At 38.0% G+C, this 23,847-nt stretch overlaps 2 long non-coding RNA genes across 20 annotated transcripts in view; one reads left to right on the plus strand and one right to left on the minus strand.

The window, feature by feature from the left end:
* LOC102158243 (uncharacterized) overlaps positions 1-23,847 on the minus strand; it is a 1,270,494-nt gene that overhangs the window by 631,633 nt on the left and 615,014 nt on the right. For 14 of the 16 annotated variants that reach the window (XR_014838686.1, XR_014838688.1, XR_014838692.1 and 11 more), the window contains one exon: positions 17,167-17,313. This is a non-coding gene — a long non-coding RNA (uncharacterized LOC102158243). Of the gene's footprint in view, positions 1-17,166; positions 17,336-23,847 lie in introns of all 16 variants that reach the window. The other 2 variants (XR_014838700.1, XR_014838693.1) reach the window with 1 other exon arrangement.
* LOC102158429 (uncharacterized) lies at positions 17,999-22,245 on the plus strand. Of its 4 annotated transcripts, XR_001307167.3 has the most exons (6): positions 17,999-18,334; positions 19,408-19,532; positions 20,683-20,809; positions 20,899-21,196; positions 21,842-21,997; positions 22,083-22,245. It is a non-coding gene; the product is annotated as an uncharacterized LOC102158429 (long non-coding RNA). The 4 variants fall into 4 exon arrangements; XR_014838703.1 differs by lacking the exon at positions 21,842-21,997; XR_001307168.3 differs by lacking the exon at positions 20,899-21,196.

Genomic DNA, 23,847 nt, shown 5'->3' on the forward strand with positions numbered 1-23,847 from the left:
ACATTTCCATCTTTTTTTTTTTTTTTTTTTGGTCTTTTTGCCATTTCTCGGGCCACTCCCGCGGCATATGGAGGTTCCCAGGCTAGGGGTCGAATCGGAGCTGTAGCTGCCAGTCCATGCCAGAGCCACAGCAATGCAGGATCCGAGCCACGTCTGCAACCTACACCACAGCTCACGGCAACGCCGGATCGTTAACCCACTGAGCAAGGGCAGGGATCAAACCCGCAACCTCATGGTTCCTAGTCGGATTCGTTAACCACTGCGCCACGACGGGAACTCCAATTTCCATCTTATGAGTCCCATCTTCCTGGGGTACAATCTGGAACATTTCCTTCTGCAGCCACCATGGAACTAGAGTGAAGATTTATGGCCAAGGATCCACTAGAAACTTTCACATGAGTATTCAATTCCAAAAAATGGATACGAGAGATGTAACAAAAGCAGCTGTATTTAGTTTTGTTATTTCTATGTTTGCTTTATTTCCTGGAATGGATGGCCAAATATGTTAAAATTTTAGTAACATTTGTCAATACTTATCTCAAGAGTAATACTGCCGAGGATTGAACCTGCATCCCCAGAGACAATGTTGCGTCCTTAACTCTATGAGCCACAACAGGAACACCCAAGTTTCAATAATTCTCTTAAGTCTTATTTCACTTAATGTGAGAGTCTCTAGCTCCATCCATGTTGCTGCAAATGGCATTATTTTGTTCTTTTTTATGGTTGAGTAGTATTCCATTGTGTATATATACACCACATCTTCTTAATCCAATCATCTGTTGATGGACATTTAGATTGTGTCTTTGTCTTGGCTGTTGTGAATAGTGCTGCAATAAACATGTGGGTGCATGTGTCATTTTCAAGGAAAGTTTTGTCCGGATGTATGCCCCAGATGGGGATTGCTGGGTCATATGGTAGTTCTACGTATAATTTTCTAAGTTACTTTCATACTGTTTTCCATAGTGATTGTACCAATTCACATTCCCACAAACAAAGAGAAAGACAAATACCATATGATATCACTTATATCTGGAATTTAATATATGGCACAAATGAACCTTTCCACAGAAAAGAAAAGCTTAGACACGGAGAACAGACTTGGCGGTTGTCAAGGGAGGGGAGGAGGGAGTGGGATGGATTGGGAATTTGGGGTTAATAGATGCAAACTATTGCCTTTGGAATGGATAAGCAATGAAATCCTGCTGTGTAGCACTGGGAATATATCTAGTTACTTATGATGGAGCATGACAATGTGAGAAAAAAGAATGTATATAGGTATGGGTATCTGTACACAAGAAAACTGACAGAACACTATAAACCAGCTACAATAGAAAAAATAAAAATTATAAAATAAAAAAAATCTTTAAGTCTCACTTCGGTTACCTTTTCTTCAATTAAACTCAAATACCATCAAGCATAATTTGAAGTTTAAAATACTCTGCATGGTATCATTTCATTGTCTAAACTATTCCTATATTTCAGACAGTTTTTGCATAATAGAGACTAGATTGATGGTCAATGAAACAAATTGAGTGATGAGTAGTAAAATTTCTAGCGAATTTTTGTTTTGTTTTCTAGAAATTTCCATCTGGCTTTACTTCTTTCGTCTTTTTAAATATAAGAGGGTAGAGTTCCGATTGTGGCTTAGTGGGTTAAGAACCCAACATAGTGTCCGTGAGGATCTGGGTTCAATCCCTGGCCTCGCGCAGGGGGTTAAGGATCCAGCATTGCCACAAGCCTCGGCATAGGTCACAGATGTGGCCTGGATTCAGTGTTGCCATGGCTGTGGCGTAGCTGGCAGCTGGAACTCTGATTCGACCCTTAGCTCAGGAACGTCCATATGCAGCAAATATTTTTCCTTGTGTAGGTTATTCATCATATGAGTATATATCTGTATGTGTATAAATGTGTTTGTGTGTGGGTTATTTTTGGATCACTGGAAAGATGTCCACTATTTAATAAAAATCTTTTCTGTTCTTTACTATGTATTCATACTTAATTTTATCTGAATAGAAATTGAGAAATAAATGTAGAGGTCAGAATTTCATACAACTATCCCTCATCATGACAAAAATTAAAACCTCTTATACATAGCTATTTTTATGACATATGACATTTCAGAAAGAAAATAAGACAATTTAATATTCACTGCTCTAATGTGCCAAAGCCTTCCTCTTCACAAAGAAGTCAGAAAAAAAAAAAAACCCACACACATTTATTTTCTTTTCAGTTCTAAAGTCATGTATATGTACAGAAGCTTATCTCCTGTAGTAATATGCAATGCTAAGTACTCCATACCAAGAACAACCTGAAAGAGAGATTGCACTCTACATAATTATGCAAATAGATTTTTTAAGCAAAAGGAAAAAGCAGAAATGACAATATGCTAATATGGCAGCAGTATTGAATATGATGAGGATTATTAAAAAACGAAGTGTTTGTTCATGCCCAGAGCCGTTTTCTACTTAATATTTTTCCATGGCACCTCCAAAGGAAGTATTCAAGAAAGAAAGCCCTCAAATCATAATTGCCATAATTATACTTTTTCAACTTAAAATCCTTTACACACCCCAGAATAAATATTATATGTATTATATAGTATCATAATTAAAGTAAATGTTCAAAGAAATGATGCTTTGATTGCTGTTTGCCACATATTCTATCTAATGACCCAGAACTATAGAGTGTATATGTGTGTTATGTGTCTATTTGTTATTATTATTAGCATGGTGGCTTTGACCAATCTTAATTAGAAATCTGCATAAAATGTTTCTATTCCATTGTATAGAATACACTAGAAATATATAATCAAAATTAACATTGGAAGCAGTGGATAATTTAGACTATTTCGAAAAATATGTTTTGAAAGAAAGCTTTCAAATGGAGATAAGCCTTGTAAAAGAACATCAGAGATTAGCAAGAGCTGCAAGCTCTTTGCTTGGCCATGTGAATGTATTGTTTAATTACGGATCAAGTTCAGTCTTTAGCTCCTTGACCACTGTGGATTATTCTTTCCATTTTCTTCTATGAGATCATGCTGAGCTGGTGATACATAGATAAAACGTGATATAATTCACCCGCCTATAAGTTCTGGAAAACATCAAAACTGGGTAAGAGGTTGGGGGTGGGGGGTGGTGCAGAGAGCCGGTTAGAAGGCTTTGATTTTGAGTAAAAAGAGAAATTCAATTCTTATTATTCTAAAACAAAATGCAACTCACTCTGAGCAAAAGATTTAAGAACCAGAGATAATATACTTTTGCGGGGTTAAGCTCATGAAAAAAAGTGACCAAAATACAAAAAATGAAATTCTCTTTTGGTTGTTAACACTCACAGTTCAAAGAGTAGCTAAATAAGGTATTTGTACAATGGAAACTGAGGGACAAATCATCTACTATGTCTCTGTAAAAGAAGAGCCAAAATAAAACAGGGAATTGGGAAACAATTTCTATATTTTTGCCTTTTCCAGGATGTCATAACCAAAGCAATGGCTGGCTTTTTCTTGGACAAAGTAAAATTACTTTATTTCTAAGGTCCAGAACCTATCTTTGTAGCTAATAATAAATAAAAGTAATTGAGTTTTTTTTTTTCAGAAGGAGGCAATCTTGTGTGACTGAAGGATATTTAACATGTGAGGAAATGGGGTGCTAGCTCCTTGTTTGGCACTAACTAGCAATACGTTTTGTGGTCAGTTTCTGGGGTATCCATTCCATAACTACAAAACGAAGTGTGATTAACAAAAGTACTGGGAAGACCAAAATATCATGAGTCTAAGATTGTATCTGTTCGCAATTCTTTTTCCATAATCTCTTAACCTTTCTCCAGTCAAGCTTTTGTCCTTTCCACCTCATAATACTGCTCTTGTTCAAAAACACAGTAACATCCATATCACTAAATACAAAGGTCTCTTCTCAGTCCTCTCATTATTTGACATATGTCTGTCCTCTTTCCCCGATATAGCTACAAGTTCTGTTTTCATTGCAGCAGTCAAGATGCTCTTTCTCCATCTTCTTCCCCCTCTTCCTCTTTCTCTTCTTCTTCTGCCATGTTTAATAAATTTTTCTAAACTTTTACACTGTTTTCAATAAACACTCTATGGACAGGGTTTTTCCCACGAGTGAATCCTGAGTCAGGTCAAATAAAGACAAATCTTTTAAAATAAGCTTTTAGGGACAGTTGTCATACAAATCGAGTGACAATTCTTTAGTGGCTTTAGGGAAGCTTCAAAGCAATTTTGCCCCTACAATGGCTGGTGGACTCTGGTTTTCACAGCTATTATGGAAGTGAGGCTAATTATTTTCAAGGATTCCATTAAGCCAGGAAGAAGAGCATGGCTAGAAAGTAAGTTTGCATAGCATTATCTGCTGATGATACCAAGATTCAGCCATTTTTCTTGAAGAAATGTTCCTTGACTGTTGTGAAATTTGGATTATTTTGAAGAATTCAGAAAAATGTTGATTTTGGATATTTTGCACTGTTGTTGATGCTTTTATGGAGAAAAGGATTTTCAGAGGTTCTTAATCTGCCTTTTTTTTTTTTTTTGGCCACTCTTGTGGCATGCAGAAGTTTCCAGGCCAGGTACTGAACTTGTACCAGAGCAGTGACAACGCCAGGTCCTTAACCTGCTGTACCACAAGGAAACTCCTAATTTGCCTTTGGAAGTGCCTTTCCTACAACTAAGTGAAGGACTTATCTCCAGAATATGCTTTTAGCTCATGTTTTCATGCTGGAATGGCACAGAAAACTTTAAGGAGAAAAAAATAAAAGAACTAGAAGCCGAAAATCAAAGAGAATGATAAAGTCCTAAAGGAAGTTAGGGAGAAAAAGGTAACTTTACATACAAAGGAACATGTTTTTCATCAGAAACTATACAAGGCAGGAAACAACAGAGTGACATCTTAAAGAATGGGAAAAAATGAAAAAGTCACCCCAGTATTTCATTTCCAATGAAAATACCTATTAAAAACAAAGGAGAAATAAAACCTTTTTAGGATAAATAAAAGCTGAGGAAATCTGTTATTAAGGGCACTGCTGAATATCCTATCACCATTGAAATTTATTTTTGGTTTGTTTTCCATGAAGTCTTTTGTTTTTAATTACACTCTTTATTTTGAGGTAGATTCACATTAATTATAAAAAATAGTACAGAGATAGTCTATATTCTCTTTAGCAAGTTTCCCCTAATGATAACATCTTGCAAAACTATACTACAAGCAAGATATAAAGATATAGTCAACATAAGACAAAGCTCCATTTCCAAAAAGATTCCTTGTAATCTCATTTCATAGTGACATCCATCCCTAACCCCTTACAGCAATTAATCTATTCCCAATTTCTAAAATTTTGCCTATTTAAGAAGATTATATAAATAGGATAAAAATACTTGTCAAGATTGGCTTTTGTAGCAGCATAATTATCTAAAAATTCATTCAAATTTTTCCATATATCAAAAGTTCATATTACTTTTATTACTGGGTAACATTCCATGCTATAGGTATATCACTGACAATTTAACCAGTCACCTATTGAAAAACATCTGGATTGTTTCCAGTTGGGGCTATTCTGAATGCAACTGTTATGGATATTTATACATAGATTTCTGTTTGAGCATGGATTTCATTTCTCTGTGATAAATGCCCAGGAGATCAATTGCTGCATCATATAGGAGTTGCATGTATAATATCATAGGAAAGTGTCAAACTGTTTTCTAGAATGGATCACCATTTTACATTCCCAACAATATTGTACAATTGACCTGGTTTCTCCATGACCCAGTTTCACCAATATTTAGTGTTGTCATTATATTTTAGTTTAGCTAGTCTTCTGTTTAGTCAAGGGGAGGAATGAGCCTAACTGGGCAGGTGAGCTACTAGGTAAGAATTAGAATATGCATGAGTCATCTTCTCTTCGATGGTGAAGGGAAGTTTGTGAGACACCCTATCATACGGTTTTTCCTTCCGTTCTGAAGTCCCTAATCAATTCTTCCTCCTCCTACATGTGTGTTAGTTTCCTATTGATGTCATAACAAACTACCACTAATTTGATGATTTAAAATAGCACAAATTTATTTTTCTGTAGTTCTGGAGGTCAGAAGTCCACAATGTGTCTTATTTGGCTAAAGTCTAGGTGTAGGTTGGACTGGTATCTTCTGGAAAAATCTGTTTCCTGCTTTTCCCACTAACTAGTGGCTACCTGCATTCCTTGGCTTGTGGTTCCCCTTCTCCATATTCAAAGCCAGCAGCATAGCAGCTTCAAACGCTCTCTGCCTCCATCACGACATAGTCTTCCCTTTCTACCTCAGACCCTCCTACCTGGTTCTTTCAGAACCCATGTGTTCACACTGAGCCTTCCTAGTTCCATCTCCAGTTCCTTAATTTAATCACATCTGCAAAGTCTCTTTTATCACAGTAAGGCAACACGTTTATATATTCTGGGTATTGGGTTGTAGACATTTTTAGAGTGACATTATTTAATGCCATACCACCTTTTGCAATTATCCTCTGGTTGGGTCCTGTGTTGCTTCGAGGGTATATAGTCATGCCTAGTGGTGAGAGGCAGGAAGAGATGAGTCTTAGGGACTATATGTTTGTGTCCCTACCAAAGGCATGTGTTGAAACTATAACCTCCACTGTGATGATACAACAGATATAACTGATATAACAGAAGCTGAGGATGTGGAGAGGCGATTAGGTTGTGAGGAAGGAATTCATGCCCATTATAAAAGGGGCTTTAACCCGGAGGGTCTTCCTAACCTCTTCACCATGTGAGGACACAGTGAGAAGATGGCATCAGTCTGAAACCTGGAAGAGGGTCCTCACCAAAACCCGACTATGCTGGCACCTTCATCTCATACTTCCAGCCTTGAGGACTGTGAGAAATAAATTTCTGTTGTTTATAAACCACCTGATCTATGGCACTTTGTTATAGCAACTTGAACCAAAACAATGAGCATATGCCATTTTGCTTGGACTGGCAGTAAAATATTATTTTTGTCTTCAGCTTTGTGTCAAACTTAAATTTTCTGAGTACCCGTTCTGCTTGTTTATTTTTAATCCAAATCACTGATCAAAATATTGAACAAGACAAGGCCCAACACAGAGTCATATAGCAGAGGTTGGGAATGTCTCATTCCATTTTGGTTTCATGTGACACACCCTTCTCTATATTTCCTCTAAGTATAAAAGAGAAATTTTCCAGGGTGTCTACTGCAATCACAATGATGAGAGCACTTTCTTCATAAATAGACTAGGTAACCTATAAAAAAAAATAAATTCAGCTACTTTTGATCACATCTTTCTTTCTCAGCAAAATCTAAAATTACTTTTTTAATCTAAATCATTCTAAGTTTTCTGCTTCATAAGATGTTATATACAGAATTATGGTGGAAAGAGTCACATCAATGTTCTGAAATATCTGAAATCCATCCTTCTTCTTTTTTCCCTTTTGAAATTGTAGATTACTACTGTGATTGCATCTTTGAAACTTCAATACTTTGGGGTTTTTTTTTTGCTTTTTAGGGCCATACTTGCGGCATATGGAGGTTCCCAGGCTAGAGGGTCCCATCGGGGCCACAGCTGCCAGCCTACACCACAGCAACATCAGATTACAGCCATGTCTGCAACCTAGACCTCACGGCAATGCTGGATCCTTAACCCACTGAGCAAGGCCAAGGATTGGACCCACAACCTTATGGTTCCCAGTCAGATTCATTTCTGCTGCACCATGACAGGAACTCTGAAACTTCTACACTTTGATCCTGCTCATTGTTAATGACAGTTCTCACATCAGATTTTCGGATTCTTGCCTCTTGGCATGTCAATCTTCTTAGTTTACAGAGAGATATAACTTTAAATAACCAAGTCTCTTTATTTATTTTTTATGTTTATATTTTTTCTTTCTTTCTAGGGCTGTACCTGCAGCATAAGGAATTTCCCAGGCCAGGAGTCAAATCAGAGCTACAGCTGCTGGCCAACGCCACAGCCACAACGCCAGATCCAAGGTGCATCTGTGACCTTCTTTGCCGGATCCTTAACCCACTGAGCAAGACCAAGGATCAAACCCGCATCCTCACAGACAGAACTTAGGGTCTTTAAGCTGCTGAGCCACAACAGGAACTCCACCAAGTTCCTGTATTAATTTTACTTTTTATTTTGGTATTGAAATTTCTCTATAAAAATCATACTGATTCTACTGCTTTTCTATTTTTGAAATCACTCTCACTACCTCACCACCTCATCCATCCATTCCCTCCACATGTGTGATATACTTGGATGGTGACAGGCACTGTGCTAGACCTAAGGCATAAAAAGGTTAATAAACTGATAAATCTGGTAAACATTTCATACCATTTCCCCCAGCAGTGGTCCTATCCCTTCTTTGTTCACAGTCTGTCTTTGAACACAGCTTGCCAAGCCCTTCCTTGTCTTTAGCAGTTCCACAAGCCTCAGTAACCCTGGCCCTTAAACCCTTCTGACACTGCCTTCCGAAGTTTATGCAGCTCTTTCATTTTCATTTCTTGCTATGTGTCCCTCCTTCCACCTCTTCTACATGTTCTCTTTTATTCCTAGCTCTTCAGAAAGCTTCCTGTGCAGCTAACTCAGGAATATTTTCTTACTTATTCGAATGGAGATTGTGAAAACCAGAGTTCATTTTTATGCCATGTTCCTTGAGCAACATTCCCTTGGAAAGCTCATTCAAAAGACAAACCTGATTTTTTTTTCCTTTGCCCATTTTTGAGGTTCACTTTCTTAGTCCCATGTCTGGCCAACATTTATTTCTACTTAGGCACCTCTCATCATGCACAGTTTCTTGCTTGTTGATCAGCATTATATTATCAGAGCAGGATCTTAATTTCATTTGTCTTTAGAAAAGTAAAAAGAATATTTTAGATCCTCTTTCTTCAGCATAATTAGATTCCCAGATGGTTGAAACTTATCATGACTTCATCCTGATAGTGTTTATATTTTTTCTGCTGTTTAGGGTAAAAATCATGTTTAATGATAAGCTCAATTATTTTCTCAAAATGCCTTTCCTAAACAAAGACACTGAAACTATTTTTCCACCAGTTGCCTTTCCTAAATATTATAAAATTTCCACAAATACAAAGAGCCATGTCTTTTTTTTTTTTCTTTTTTCTTTTTTGGCTCTACTTAGAGCAAACCAGCTGTCTACAGAGCTATCAGCAGGGCTTATTTTTCCTGGCTTAAATACAAACCTCCAGTTATTAATATGGGCGTGAATTCTTCTTGCTGACAATTTAAGATAAAGTAAATTGAAAGTGACATGAAGGAGCGTGTGTGTGTTAATGTGCATCGCCAAGGTTCTTTCCTGACATCCTGAAAGGTCTTGTCTGGATGGCCCACACCGGTGACCATTGCAAGTAACCCCGTGTTCTTAAAGGGTGGGCATTCTCATTGATTTGTAAAAGTGACAGATGCAGCATGTGATTGTAAATTAGCAATGTGAAGTTGGTCCCAAGAGATCTCCAAGCAGGCTCCACCAGCCTCCCACCCCCAGCAATTATTTGGCTGCTTCTCAAGCTTTTAACATTTCCTCTGACTCGCTGCAGTGAGTCCTTTGGGTTTTGATAGATCTCTTTCTCCTCAATTTGTAGTCATTCAAACTAAAAACAGTTAAAACACTGAAAGTTATCTTACTGTTGTAACTGTTCTTTTAACTTCACCTTTCGTGGCCCTGAATAATTCTTTTGGACACTGTCCTTATCACAGTGCTCCACAAACTTTAGTGTGCCTCAAAAACACAGAGAGTGTCTGTTAAGAATGTGCATGTCTAAGCTTCCTGCCCAGATTCTGATCCAGCAGGTCTGGTGGGAAGCCTGTGATTATCTGTACCTTGAATGTGCTCCCCACGTGACCTTTATGCAGGTGGTCGGTCGACTGCCTTCGAGAAGCATCTGATTCAATTCTCAATCTCTTTTCAAGCTTGAGTTATGTGTTTCTTTATATTTTTAGCTAGCTTACATTTTCCTTAGGCAAGGATTTCAGTCCTGAAGGCTGTCAACCTCACTTTCTCACTAGGGTTCGACCATGTTGAAATGAGCTCTCCTGAGACCTGACGCATTCCACCGTGTAACAGGGAGGAAACAAGAGTACAAGGGGCATAAACACTGATCACAGGCTCTGCTTTCATGCCTTCCTATTTTACACCTGTGGGAGGGCCTGTTTAGAATGCATTTCAGCCCTCCATGATAACAGAAAACATTTCACTCTTGAGAGAGTCCTCATTTAAATATTTTATATCAAATTAGATAGTACCTTTATGCAGCCACATTTTTTAAACAGAGTATGTTCATACAAAAAATTTAAATATTATTAAATTTATAAGGCAACTAATGCCAGAGCACTTTAATCAAAAGCAAAATACCACATGATGAAATGTCATGACTTCAAAATGCGTAGGGACAAACTTTTGGCCCAGACTAAATGTCAGCAGTAAAATACTTGGTAATGAAATGAACAAGACCAAAGGTCAGGCTTCCATAAAAATCCCATTCTAGCTCCAGCTTTGTTTTAAATCATTTCAGATTATGTATGGTAAGTTGTAAGTTGTCCATATTTTCAAGTGAGATATCCTTCCTGTGAACTTCAGGCTGGGTATTGCTTATGAGAATATGAGGTCCAGACTGGGAAGTGACACTTGGCAGTGCTTTTCTTCTTCCTCTTCTTTTCAAGCTATAAAAATCTGCCTTGGTGACTAGATCTCTCTCTAGAAGAAGAGCCTATAATATCTTACAGAATAAACGAGTGACTTATGGCTTCATATGTTCTGGTTTGTCCCTGAAAATCCCAACTTAAAACCTATTGTGGGTAAATTTTAACTTTCAATTATTTTTAGTCCCCTTTTCACCCTCAAAAGTGTTTGAATTTAGAGATAACTTATGTGGCCATCCTTCTTACGGTCAATATATAGATGTATTAAGACAAAAGAAAATCAAGTTAGATTATGGCATTTTTTTTTTTTTTGGCTTAGAATCATCTAGTGGACTGGTTCTACAACTTAAATATTTATCTGAATCACTTGGAGCATTTTATTCAAACAAAGTCTGATGGGCCAGTGAGACCTAAGAATTCATATTTCCGACAATTTCCCAGATGATGCTGGTTCTGCTGGTTTGGAGAACATACTTTTAGAACCAATGAGCTGTTAGTTTCCTATTTTATCTAAGATATAACAAAAATGATCCTATATACAAAACAGAAACAGAGCAAGGACATGGAAAGGAGACTTGTGGTTGCCAGTGGGGAGAAGCAGAGGGAAGTGGATGGATAAGGAGTTTAGGGTTAGAAGACAAACTCTTACATTTGGAATGCTAAACAATGGGGTCCTAGAGTACAGTACAGGGAACTAAGTCCATTCTCTTTGGTTAGAACATGATGGAATGGAAGGTAGTATGAAAGGAAAAAATAATGTATGTATGTGTATATATATATATATATGTATGTATATATACCACATAGATATATATATGGCTGGGTCTCTTTGCTTTACAGCAGAAATTGAAGGAACATTGTAAATCAATTATAACAAAAATTTTTAAAAAGAGAATAAAAACTAAAATCCTTATAATGACATAAAAACAAAGATCTGGCAGACAGCTACATTTCTGACCTAAAACCATCGAACCTGCTTTCATTGCTCCAGCACACTGGCCTTCTTGCTGTAGCAGAAATAAGCAGGCAGTCTTCTGCCTTGGTGTTATCCCTTTTGCCTGTAGAGATCTTTCTCAGATATTTCAATGGGGTACTTCCTCAATTCCTTCAACTTCACTATGCTCTTTACCCACGTTCTCAGTAAGGCTCCCTTTCCTTATCAAAATTATAACCCAAACCCCAAGCTCTCTTACCACAGCTCTCTCTTACCCCCAGGTTTTCCTTTCTTCAAGAGGATATAACAACTTACAACGTCTTTACTCTACTTACTATCTACACGTCCCACTCCAATGTATGCTTTGCAGAGGGATCTTTTCTGCTTTGTTGACTGAGGTATCCCAAATGCCTTAAGAACTTAGCACACAATCAGCATTTTATATATGAGGTATCCCAAATGTCTTAAGAACTTAGCACACAATAAGCATTTTATATATGAATGAGGGAACATACTACCAATTTTAACTGTGCTTTTTACATAAAAGAGTAAGACAAGTGATGGCTAGAAGATTACCAGAGAATTCTAAGACACTGTTCACACGTTTGTAAACAGAGGCATGTAAATACTCAGACTTTTGACTTGCAATTTTACCATGTCCAACCTTTTCTCATGATGTCTGTAAAACCTGATGCTGCAGGTTTTGTGCTCTTCATTTAGCATGTCAACATCCCACATCCCTAACTTTATTGTAATATATCTGCTGATCAGTTATTCCCAAACTCTATTCCTTGTTCTTTTACCCCCATCACTAGTTTCAAAAGTCCAACATTAACTGTTCCTATGGACATCTGCAATATACATGAAAAAGAGAAAATAGGAAAAATTAGTGTCACTTGCATTATGCATTGTTTCATAGTTTTGCAGGAATTATTCTGCAAATAACACTTTCTGAAGGTTAGAAAGAGTTATGAGGTTAGAAAGATTATTGTTTCATCAGAGGAAATGAATTTACAAGTTTGTAATGAGTTATGCTCAATTCTTTCGAAGATTCTTTGTAATTACTGTATTTTAAAAACCTGTCTTTTGATGTGATTTAAAAGAATTTCCTTTTTATATCGAAAATTTGTTTTGTGGTAGTCACCTTCATAATCCCACTCTCACACCCAACAGCCCTCAGCATAAAGGGAATTTTTAATTTCTGTCTTTCCTGCTGTGTACTGACATGAACAGAAAAATTAAGGGCATGATTTTTTTAAGTCAATTCAGTTAATCTGGCAGCCTTTTTAAAGCATATAATTTTTCTATCACTTTCATCAAAAATATGTCACTGGAGCTCCTCTTCATGTTTCAGAGGGAAGAAAATATTCTTGGGAGAACCTGTATCCTATCAGAGAGAAAATAAGCTTAGCAATTATAGGCATATAGGCTTCCTAGAGGAAAGAGACATTTTCCTTTAATAGTTCAGCTGCTGTCATCAATTATTCAAAGCCCAATTTAGATGTTGTTGTTCTTTAAACTCTACTGGTTAACTGATTTGGGATTAATGTGTTAGCACTAGCCATAAGCTACCTCACCCTGCATTCACCGTGAACTGCTCTCTGCTCTATAGAACCCAGTTCCCCTGGCTCTTAATTAACTACTCTGACCATCCTGTAAGGCTAAGCGGGCAGATTAGCCCCACAAGTGGAGCAGCAAACACATTGATGGCTCTTTCTTATTTGACATGGAGGTTTAGGGGTCTCAGTGGGTATTTTTTTTTTCCAAATCCATTTTGTTACAGTTGGAATATTTTCTAAATGACTATTTCTCCTAGAAGAATACCAATACAAATATGTCAAAGCTGTCAAAATTGTTGACTCCCTAAGATAATCATTCAATAGTAAGAAAAGGGAAAACTTTTAATCATTTTAGAGAAAACCCATGAAATTCAGCAACTCGTGGTATCTGCAATATTTGTGGGTTTCTATGGTTTCAGACCTGAAAAGACCTATTCATGATTTGTGAGCTGCACCAGGTGCCTTTCTCGAAACTTCCTTATTGTTTTACTGCCTGTTTTTTGTCCTCAGCTTGGAAGCTGGCTATTTCCTTACCTTAGCCTTTCCATATAGTTGCTTTGCTACATGTACAAGTAGTAAACAAATTATTTGACTACAGCAATGTTTTTAACTTGTTCATGTGTCATTAAAAGTGATTATTTTAACACATTCCAGTGACCAGCCCAGTGCCTAACTCGACCTACTGTACAATAAATTTTCAGAAAATAAAGAATTCTTCACATCTTTTTTTCTTTCTTGAAATTCCTTGTGACAATACAGCAAATTAAATATGACTTTGGGGAATAAACCAGAAAAAAACAATTAGGTTACTTCAATATCAATTACAGTGTGATTTTACTGCTGGCTAGCTGTGGTATAAAATTATTTCAGTGATCCTTCTGATCAAAAAAATCCTTGCAAAGAAATCAGGAAGAAAACAAATTATAGGGAATTAAGCCCAGTCCTTTTGGTCCAGATGTTTTCTGTAATATGTTCAGAGAAATGCTTCTTACTTTTCTACAGTAATTTGGGACTCACTGGCCCATCACAAAAAAGGTTTGTCTCTCTCTGGGTTTTTAGTTCCCCAGTAGTTTGATTCCCTGGCTGGTTTCATTGCCAGCATTTTTCCTTGAGTCTTTACTATTCTACTACTACTCCTTGACTATTTTGTTTTGGGGATGATAGTGATAAAGAGATATTCACTATGAAGGAAGAAATGGATGATTGTTCAAAATTAAAGTATCTTTGCAAGTTTTAGGAGAAAAAAAATGATGCAATTCTTTCTCTCTCTCTCTCTCTTTTTTTGTTTCTCTCACCAACCAGGATAATCTATTATCCTAGAAACAAAGAATCACTTTGTGCTCATCTGATTTTTTTATATTGTTTCTCCATTTTTGATATTCATAAAGTACTGCAAAGTGGCTTTGTCACATAATCGGTTGTCATTATTGCATCTCCAACTCAGGACTCTGAAAGTTTTCTTCAAACATGACTAGAATAAACTTCAGTTTTTCTTAGCATCCATCCTTCTGAAATCCATACCATAAGGACATCTTATCACATGGTAAGAAACCACACATTTTCTATCGATAAACTTTCCAAAGAGGCACTTGAAGGCAACCAAATTCTTCTTCTCTTACTGCTTCTAATACATTTACTCTTTCTCTCATTAAACCAGTAAATGGCATGAAAACCAAGGATTATTATCTTTTTTAATGATACTTTGCCTAAGACAAAAAGAGTTTGGTGAAATGGATTAAAACCCACAAATATAAGTATTAACAAACTCTGTATAGATGAATATATTATTTTACTTAGTAATCTAGAGTTCAGAAGTCAAACAACTCCCATGCATAGCTAAAGAACTAAGCATAAGTAGAATCATCTTAGCACATGATGAGAATTAAAATTGATAGGAAATTAAGAGACAGGAGTTCCCATTGTGGCTCAGTGGTTAACAAACCTGACTAGTATCCATAAGGATGCAGGTTCAATCCCTGGCCTTGCTCAGGTTAAGGATCTGTTGTTGACATGAGCTGTGGTGTAGGTCACAGACACAGCTCGGATCTCACATTGCTGTGGCTGTGGTGTACGCTGGCAGCTATGGGTCTGATGTGACCCTAGCCTGGGAACTTCCATATGCTGTGCGTGCGACCCTAAAAAAACAAAGAGATATACAAACATGGCATCTACTACATCCTTCATGTGAAAAGATGGAGATCAATTAGACTAGCTTTAAAATCCTATCACTAAGCATTATCTGAAGCAAAATTCCCCTAATTCAAGCATTAGTTAACTCTTGTTATTTCTCCTCAAATGGCTAACATTTATTGACCACTTATTTTGTAGAAGGCATTATTCTCAGCTCTTTTAATCAACTAGTTAATTTAATGTTTATATCAATGCTACATAAGCATACCCATTTTAAAGATAAGGAAACTTAGTCACAGAGAGTATAAATAATTTACTAAAGGTCACACGACAGTACAATAGGCTGAGTCAAAACTCAAACCCAGACAAGCCAGACCCAGAGTGTGTGATCCTAAGCTCTACACTTCCCCTAATCATCATTAATGAATGTACTAGTCTCTCACTGATGTTATAATAAATTACCCACAAATATGTTGGCTTCGACAACACATATTTATAATATTGTAGCTCTAGAGGTCAGATGTCCAGAATGGCTTTCACTGGCTAAAATTAAAGTGTTGGTAAGGCTGTGTTCCTTCTAGAGGCTCTACGGAAGAAGCTGTTTCCTTGCCTTTTCCAGCTCGTGATGGCCATGGGTATTCTTTGGAGAATGGTTCCTTCTTTTATCTTCAAAGCCAGCATGGCTGAATCTTCAAAAGTCTCTTTCTCTCTGTTTCAGTCATCCCATTACCTTCCGTATATAACTCTGATTCTCTTGCTTCACGTATAAGAGAGAGGACCCTTTTAACTACATGACCCACCCACAGAATCCAGGATAACTTCTCCATCACAAACTATTTACTTTAACCCCTACTTGAAAAGTCCCTTATATCATGTTTGGTAACACATTCTCAGGTTTTAGAGAAGACAACAGGGACATCTTTGGGGTGTGTGTGTGCGTGTGTGTGTGTGCGTGTGTGTGGCATTATTCACTGTACCAGAGTCAGTCACAATTAATTTGAAAGAGAAGTACCTGACTTGCATAGAGGAATTAGAAGTGACTGTTATGGGAGTTCCCATCATGGCTCAGTGGTTAATGAATCCGACTAGGAACCATGAGGTTGCAGGTTCGATCCCTGGCCTCCCTCAGTGGGTAAAGGAACGGCGTTGCTATGAACTGTGGTGTAGGTCACAGACCCAGCTCGGATCCCATGTTGCTGTGGCTCTGCTGTAGGCTGGTGGCTGCAGCTCCGATTAGACCCCTAGCCTGGGAATCTTCATATGCAGCGGGAGTGGCCCTAGAAAAGGCAAAAAGACAAAAAGATGTGACTGTTACGACTTTTCAATTCACTCTCTCACATTTTTTCACTTATGAATTATAAATCAATTCTCAAATAAGACTAAATCAGTACCATTGTTCTGTTGCATATGGAAAAAAATTGCTTTGAGGTCTTCTTAGCTTGTATAAACTTTATGATTATGACTAATTTTCAAGAGACTATTTCTACTTGTTTCTGGTCACACAGACCCTAAGCTAGAAGCTATACAGCTAAAAGGCCTGGCTGTATGGGGAACACTTCCAAAGCGAAAATAAACTAACACTAGAGCAGCGATGTCACTGATGTGGACTCAGGTGGTGCTGAACCTGCAAACAGCCACAATTACAGATGGCAGGTGGATGGCGCTAAAGACAGCTCAAGATGGAAATTCGGCATTTATCTCCTTAACATTTTCTTCTAGCAGATGTAGAGAATTCGAAAGATAAATTTGAGAAATGAGGTAGTATGCCAAATACTTAACAAACCTCCACTGGAATAAAAAACTAAATTCAAGTCTAAGCCCAACAATCAGATATTATTACACATTTCCTCATATATAAATTAAATATGATAATTACCTTCCTTCTTGTTTCCTTCTGCAGGGAATGGAACTGCAACAGTTATACAGGTTGGGGGAGGTGAAGCAGGTGACAAGGCGTCACATAACGAGAGATTGTCAGGAACATTTCCTGTCTGTGGTCTCTGCATAGACTCCTGAAGGTATTCTAAGCAGGGAGAACAAGAAAACTATGACCAGTTCAATATTACCAGATATTCTTCTTGACAAACATTTAAAAATACATACTGAATTAGGAAAAGATTATATATACATATATAGACTACACACACACACACACACACACACACACAAACACAATATATGCACTGATCTCTTTGTTGTGCTCCAAGAGTATATACCTGTTTTTCTCACATACTTAGCATTTCAAAACAGTTTTTTTAAGTTTTGGAGAGGCCAGTCAATCAGTTTAAGTAACGGCCAATTTGAAATTTCTCCTGAGATTTTAACATGCCTCTTTAAAAAACTGTACACAATTGCAATCAGAGCAAAGACAACTTGCTTTTATAATGAAGTAGCTTAATGCTTTTCTTAAAGGTGTAACTTGATTAATTTCTTTTATGAAACTAAGCAGGATGATCCAAAAGAAAGACGTCATGTAGCTACAGAGTATTATTATTCATTATTACAATAAAGGCCAGGATAATAACAAGCCAATAATAGAATGTGAATAGGCTTCAGAACAATGACACAATGGAATTTACAGAAGGCAGCATGCAGCTTTAAAGAAAACAGGATAAGGACCTCTCATGGCAAAAAAAAAAAAAAAAAAAAAAGAACCTTGTTTATCCCAGTGAAAACGAAATAAAAACCTGCTATCTGTGTGGGTCTCTATTCCAGCTTCACATTTACACTGTCAGGAGACATTCAGATCTGGGGAAGAACACACGTGCCCTTTCCCAGTGGATGCAGGGAGAAAAGTTCCTCCTATCGCTTTGTGTTTAATGTTATGAATCTGACTTCCTTGTCAACATCAAGATTCATGACAGCAAACAGAGAGCTCATGAAGCCTGCATTTCTGTGAGTTGGGAATAGATTAGAGTATTTAGACAGCTTTCATGTCCAGTCCCTGCCAGTCTTGCTGGACATAAAAGAAACTTCAGAAAATTCTCCAGATCTACTACAGACCCCGAGTGAGATCCAGGGAGGAGAAGCATTACTTGCTGAAGGTAAGTGTCCTGAATACATGACAACCTTAGGGGAAACTCCTGTTCTTCTGCGAATAAAAAAAAATGCACATTGATCCTAAATGAAATTAGTGATATGTGTTGAGGAAATTTTCTATGTCTCTATCATAATGGGCTGGTGAAAAACTACCTAAGGGAGAGAGTATATATATATACACGTGTTTTACACTTGCCAGTTGAATTAGGTAGCAATTTTTCTGCGTTCCACAACAAGTGTCTCCAGTGGTGGTTTGAATTCCACTCTGAGTCACCATACGTCATGACTCTGCCCCAGATTCGCTCCTTCTTTGGTTAGTCAACACTTATTAGGAAATAATTATGTACAAAGTACTGTACTATGTTGTAGAGATATACATTTAAATGACAACCTGAGCTCAAAAAGCTTAGTCCAAAGAAAATGCAGACACCCTCCCTTCAAAGAATGTTAACACAGAGTTGCATACAGATTGCTCGAGAAAGGACGGCATTTCTGAGGAGGTCTGATTGTAAGAGTCAGGGGCTGTTTCTTGAGGACATAACATATGGACTTGATTTTGTGAGATGATTATGTGCTTGACATTTGGAGAAAAAGAGGAAGGAAGAAGTACTATGGTTAGAAGGAACAGCATGTACCAAACTGTGGAGCAAAAAATAAACAATAAGTTACATTAGAAGAATAGCTTGTGTGACAGAGTATTGGAATATAGGCTTCTTACTGCAGTTGGGGGAGAAGGGCAGATAAAACTAAAAGAGCTGATTGGTGAGATTTGCTAAAAACTATGCTACATGGAAATTTCAAACTTTAGTATATATTACATTTGCTATTGTATTTAAGGTGATTTCTGGGTTAGATATAAAATGTTGATGAAAGTGGCTGGAGGAGGTGGTAAGAGAGCTAGAAAGGATCAAATGAATGAGAGGGAATCAGGGCAATATGAGAGCAAGATGCACAGGGAGAAATGAAATTCAGAAACACATTAGAGAGGAAATGGGAAGAACTTACTGACATACGTCAACATACACAAAAATGAGCTCGTGTTTGTCTTGAGATACTGTGTAAACATCGATGTTTCTAGGGAGGAAGCTGGTGGAGTAGCAGAGAGAAACTAAAGCCCTTCAGGAGCCGAATGAGCGTGTATATTCAGGAGCCGATGTCCAGGACCAAGGTGAACTGGGGTTGAAGACATGCTCTGAACCGCAGGTAGGGTTTGGGAGTCAGCATGGTGGCGGCAGTCTTTCAAGGGAAAAACAGTCTAGAGGCTATATCTTTCACGATGTGTGTTCCCATGATGACACCCCAGTTCCTAACCTTGCTTGTCATCCTTTTCAAAAGATCCTCGCCTAAATCTACTGTATGAATTGATAGCCACCTTTTAATGGTACACACCTACTTTCCAAAGGGTTTGATCTTCTCCTGGGTTTCCTCATTCTCCAGCAAAACATGTCTACACATTTGTTTTATGTAGTCTAGGAAAACAATCCACGGGGCTTTGATAAAAAGAATCCAGGGTGTCTGTAAGGATTTTATATCTAGTCTAAGTCTCCCTGTGAGTGTGGCATGTAAATATGTCTTTTATTTTTGAGCATTCAGTGTATAACCATTGGAGTACGAGTATACTTAAAACCGATCTTAATTAAATATACCTGGGGTCTACATGGGGTGCTTCACGTTGGGCTACCTGATGTTGGACCTGCAGGTTCACTTATGCTTCCAATACCTCTAAATGGACTCTTGCTCATCCACAGACAAGATTATTAGCAACTGTGTTCCATACTCTATGGAGCCAGAGGCATAAGCTGTGTCTATCCTGGCAAATGCTTTCTGGTCTTGCCACATTTCCCAGCAGAAGTGACTCCCCCTCTGTCTTTAGAACAGATTTACCCAAGTGGAGTCTGTGCCAGGTGTTTTCTTCCATTCAAGCCTTTTGTTGACACTTGTTCATCCAGTGAAAGGCAGATGACAATGGGGGTGAGGAGTGACTGAAACGTGTAAATGTGGAGAAAGAAGTTGACAGTGATGGGAAAGGGAGTGAAGGATACATCTGGGGGAAGGATTTGGGGGACAAGAAAGATGTGAGAACATTTGAAGTCTGAGAGAAAAGCCCAACTGTGGAGGATGAGATTGAAAGTACTGAAGAGACAGTGTAAGGGATGGTGCAGGAGCTCAGAGGAGGCAGGAGAGTTTGAAATAAAGGATTTAGGAAGTGGATGCATCTAAAATTGTTGGTTCCTCTCCCCTGACAATGGAAGAAATGGAAGAGAATAATGAGAGCATTTTTATGTTTCCTTATCAGAAGTCCCAGACTAAGAGAAAAGCTATTTAAGGATGGAAGCCTATTTTATTCCCCCAGGGTCTGTGTCTGTCCCCTTGTTTGCACAAATGCAAACCGAGGCTTGAAGGGAACAGAAAAGAGGTGAAGTGCCTGCCAATAATAAGCCTATGCTTCAGTGGAGAAGGCAAATCAGTAAGAAATTATGGTAAGTGACTACACATGATGTTACAAGTTGATAAAGCGATTTTGTGATAATTTTCTAAATATGGTCATCTTGCTCTTGTATCAAAACAGGAAGGGACTGAGGAATCACTTACAAATGCGAATGCTTTTTACAAGAAAGAAAATGTTCACCGTAAAAGAATCGGCACTAATCTACAATTGTCATAGAATGGAAAATATAATTTTGCAGGATTATAGAATTTAAAGATTTTTGGTTCTGCTCTGATTTGGATCACTGCATAACAACTTCAAGAACTTGAGAGTTGGAGAAACCATGCACACAAAAAAAACATTAGAATGATTTTGGATTAAACTCACCAGCTTCAGAAACGCCTAATTAAAACTGATACTAGAATTAAATATTAGAAAGGTAAATAGGACCATTATACAAAAATCACAGCCATGAATCCATGAAACACCAACAGCAGATGGAGGACAGGAAGGGAGGAGAGAACCGTGGGTTTGACAACTGAAACTCAATAGGTCAACCGTATCAGAAGACACTGTGTATGGCCTTTTCCTTCTCTCATTCTCTATCACACAAACACACTTGCTCACGCAGAGAGGAGGGTTTGATACAATTCCTCCTACAGAAAGAAACTGTGGGGTGTTTCCCACAGGCATATGCATTTAGTTCTAGTTCAGGCTAGAGAATCTGGGTTTCATTCCCAGTCCCACAGGACTCTGACTCAAAAATCACCATGCTGAGAAGTTGCTAAAATAAATATTTTCTTTTAAAACTCTTAAAGCACTGTAAAGAAGGGTCTTATAACTACTTAATGATATGTTACCCAAATTGGCAAACCGAAACAGCAGTAATACTATGAGGGGTATCACAGCAAAATAGCAAATGATGGCTACGAATGACGTTTGGGTCAATGGGACATCTCTGAGCATGAACCACTGTGATTATAGAACTTAAAAGGCAACCATGCAACAGGTTGAAGACAAAATAAAGCAGAAGATCTATTTTCTGTTTTAATCAGGAAATACATGTTTCTCATCTGTTTTTCAGATGGAAACAATCTCTATTCCTTCCTCAGAGAGTTATAATTTTGTTCAGAGAAGCAAACTGCCCAACCCTGGTGATGCATAAGATATTCATGGAAATTAGGGGTGACCGTGTGACCTGTTTAGCCAATGAGATCTGAACAGACCTTTGCTGAGAAAGGTAACACCAAAGAAAGCTTTCTTCATCAAAGCGGACAGATGAGGAAGGGTCAGTTCTTCACTGTTTCTTTCTGTCTTCCACACAGATGGAATGGCTGGATCTACACCAGATATCTTGTGACCATGAGACAAACATGAAGATGAAAATCAACACCCTGAGATACCTAATCAGAAAGGAGGAAAGATCCTAACTGCAAATAAACCAACATTACCAACAATAAAACTGGATATTTTTTCATGCAAGAAAAAGTGTGTCCCAATGTTTCAGCTATTTTTTGTTAACATACTGTTGCGTGCAACCAAGTATATCCCTAACCAACTACCACGGATTTCCTTAGTCAGTAAGACTTTCCTTAGCATCTGGTCAAACTCTTGTTTTTCTCTGGCACTTAGTTTGCTAGAGAAGTCCAATATAAAGTCTTCAAAACATTCTGCCTTCACTTTTTATCAATGTTCTTATCAGTTGTTGTTATTACATTCTATTGTCCACCGCTTGCCTGTTTTTCTGCCTTAGTAACCGTTTTCATCCCCCTTATCCTCTGTCTACTTCATAAGTTGAAAGTGTGCTTAAACTAGTTCATTTTCATTTTGCCTCTCACTCCCACCCAATTCTCATCACAGTAAAAGGTACCCCTTATCCATGCCCACCACCACAGTCTTGCCTCAGAACCTTGTTCTGATCCTAGGTCATGATAAGTCCCACTTCCTTTAGTCATTCATCAGTACTTATTGAGCCCATGCATACGTTGTGAGCAGGACAGAAAAGAGAATTGCTAAGTTCTGGATTCCAAAGACAGAATACCCAAGATCAAATCCTGGGACTTTGGACAGTTTATTAAACTTTCAGTACATCAATGTCTTCATTCATAAAGTGGAGATAATAATATCCCATATACTTCTTAGGATCTTGTATTAAGTGAGTTGATGCATGTAAAAGTACTTAGCACTGTGTCTAGCTTACCGTAAGAACTCAGTACACATTATTTATGAACCGTGACATTTACAAAGTTGTTTAACCTACCCTTGTGCAATCAGGAGCTTAAATCAGTGTGCAGGAGGTGGAGTGGCTAAGAAATCTCAATACAAATTACAATTTAAAATGAAATATTTGTGCCTGTAGGGAAGAGTGAAGACAAAGAAAAAACTATTTCCGTCTTGGGTGATACAGATGCTGGGAAAGGAAGATTTTTAGCTTAGTCTAAACTAATAAATGCAGGACTCCTCTTTTCCCCTCTTCTTAGGTAATGAGAATGTTACTCTAAACAGTCTGAGGATGGAGAAATGATGTGAGTCAATGGAGCTACTGGTGAAGGTCGTACAGAGAGCGAAAGTGGAGATATGTGCTCCGCTCTGGCTGACTTCACGGGCCCCTGGATGCAACCAGCTCTCTGTGGCCCTTCAGGAAAAGGCTCTTTTTTTGTTTGTTTGTTTGCTTGTTTTGTTTTGTCTTTAGGGCTATACCCGCAGCATATGGAAGTTCCCAGGCAAGGGGTCAAATCAGAGATGTAGCTGCCAGTCTACGCCACGGCCACAGCAATGTGGGATCCAAACTTCATCTGGGACCTACACCACAGCTCACGGCAAGGCTAGATCCTTAACCCACAGAGTGAGGCTAGGGATAAAACCTTCAGCCTCATAGATTCAAGTTGGGTTTTTAACCACTAAGCTACAACAGGAACAATAGGAGAAGAATCTTTTAATTTCTTGTCCAGTCCCAACCTTGTAGACCAGGCTGACTTGTTGATGGTAGAGATGAAACAGTTTTAGTGTGAGTCCCACCAGGGGTATGGGGCAGAGAAGAGCTGAACCTGCTGTACGTGTTCCAAGCGCTGCTTGTGCACTAGGTGACCA

This window comes from Sus scrofa, chromosome 2 (genome assembly GCF_054392235.1).
Source record: "Sus scrofa isolate SSC_HxYL_T2T_F1_AM1 chromosome 2, Sscrofa_HxYL_maternal_Yorkshire_Landrace_v2.0, whole genome shotgun sequence".
NCBI lineage: Eukaryota > Metazoa > Chordata > Mammalia > Artiodactyla > Suidae > Sus > Sus scrofa.